Here is a 2,076-nt window from a genome sequence, read left to right as displayed (position 1 = left end):
TTGGAATTTTGACCTTGAGGGTTGTATGGGTTGTTGAAGTTTTGGTTAAATTGGGCTCTTCCTTGAAATTGATTATTATTTCTTTGGCTTATGAAAGCCACTTCTTCTTTCTGAGCCATTGCTAAACCGGCATTACAATCTTTTCCTAAATGGAGACCACCACAGTATTCACAACCTACCTTCGTACTATGAATTTCCTTGTTGATCTTTTCCATGTTTCGAGCAACACCGTCTATTTTCACACTTATGGAACTAAGGTCATCATAAGCACATGCGCTTTGGACTTGAGCATGACGAGTAATTGGTCGTTCTTGATGCCACTCATGAGAATAATCGACTTGCTTCTTGATTATCTCATAAGCTTCTTGCTCGGTTTTGTCCATGAGTGAACCTCCGGCCACTTGATCAATGGAAATTCTGGTTGCAACATCACAACCCTTGTAAAAGATTTGAACTTTTTGAAAGGTATCCAAACCATGATTTGAACAACCTCTTAGCATTTTCGAAAATCGATTCCATGCTTCATACAAGGTTTTCATCAGCTTTTGACAAAATTGGGTAATTTCTTGTTGGAGTCTCGCGAACTTAGAAGCTGGAAAATATTTCTTAAGAAATTTTTCCAACATACCATCCCAACTTTCTATCGTAGCCTCGGGCAATGAATCTAACCAACTCCGTGCTTCCTCGTGGAGTGTCCATGGGAAAATTATTAAAAATATGGCCTGATCGGTGTCCGGTTGAAGCTTGAATAGAAGACATATCTCTTGAAAAAGACGAATATGCTCGTTTGCATCTTCATTCGGATGACCACAAATTGACATCTGTTGTTAATCATTTGGAGAATAGGTCCTTTTATTTCAAATTTTACCTCACCAGGTGTCTGAGTAATTGCACTTCCTTGTCCGGTTTGGGTTGCCTTCATCTTGGCCGCCATTAATTGCCTGGGTACCACCGGTCTTGCCTCTCCTTCCATTTCAAAATTTGGAGGATGAACGGGTTCACCAAATCCAGAATATCGTGGCTTGGTTATACTTGATTCTGAATCGAAAGTTTCTTACTTTGATGAAGATTCAAAAAGTTCAAGTACTTCTTTTGGGATTCTACCAAGCTTTCTATCAGGTTCTGTAAGCGGTGTAAGTAATGGAGAATCTGAACTTCGGGTATGTGGCATATGCAACCTAAAATCTGTCAATCACACAACTAAGAAAACTATTAAACGCACCGATTCTATAAATTTAAAAATCAAAGACTATTAATAATTTAAAAAGAATTCAGAAACTACTTAATCACAAATTAGTTAATAATTCTATTTTGACACAAAACTGTCCCCGGTAGCGGCGCCAAAAACTTGATGTGCAAAACGTGTCATATGATTTATATTAGGAAAAATACCGGTTATTAGAACTATTACACAACTACGGGCAGTGTACCCGATCATGTAGTAGTATAGATAATGGTTTAGTCCGTGTATCGCTCCAAGGACAATTGTACGTGTCAACTACAATTAGAAACTATATTATGATTAACTAAGTTAATGAAATTGAGAGGTACGAAATATTTTGGTTTTGCCCTTTAACGATGGGCGAATCAAGAGGATTTCTAGTTTTACAAGTAAAGGAAATGTTTTTGGTATTTTTAGCTTTTAAACAATTGTAAATAAAGCAAGTAAGATAGTTTGATTTAGATCAAAGAGACGAAATGTTCATCTAGATCTTTTACCCTCGGTATTGGATGTAAGTTTTGATATTAAGGCCCAATTGAATGATTATGTGTGTAAGTTACCTATTAGATTCAACAAGAGTTCTCTTTAGTAAATATGCAAACACAATTACAAGATCAAGGGTTCCCTTTTCACTACAGTACTTGTATTTGTAATCGGATAACTTAGCTAGTTCTAAGGCTTGAAACTTGACTTCTATGTTCATAGTTATCAACAATTGTACAAACGTTCGTTGCATACAATTCATCCCTATATCGTCTAATCATTTGAATCTAATTTACCCCCTTGGTCCGCTTTAGTAAACAATCAATCTAAGATAAGTTGATTGTAAATCAATATGATAAATCAACAAGAGT

The 2,076-nt window shown here is 36.2% G+C and overlaps 1 non-coding gene across 1 annotated transcript; it reads left to right on the top strand.

Moving 5' to 3' along the window:
* The first annotated feature begins 471 nt into the window (after positions 1–471).
* LOC139903032 (small nucleolar RNA R71) lies at positions 472–578 on the top strand. Its single transcript, XR_011777880.1, has one exon. It is a non-coding gene; the product is annotated as a small nucleolar RNA R71 (small nucleolar RNA).
* The last annotated feature ends 1,498 nt before the right edge of the window (positions 579–2,076 follow it).

This window comes from Rutidosis leptorrhynchoides, chromosome 3, assembly GCF_046630445.1.
Source record: "Rutidosis leptorrhynchoides isolate AG116_Rl617_1_P2 chromosome 3, CSIRO_AGI_Rlap_v1, whole genome shotgun sequence".
NCBI classification, from domain to species: Eukaryota; Viridiplantae; Streptophyta; class Magnoliopsida; order Asterales; family Asteraceae; genus Rutidosis; species Rutidosis leptorrhynchoides.
Note: the sequence above shows the minus strand (reverse complement) of the source record. Positions and strands in the feature narration are given on the sequence as shown.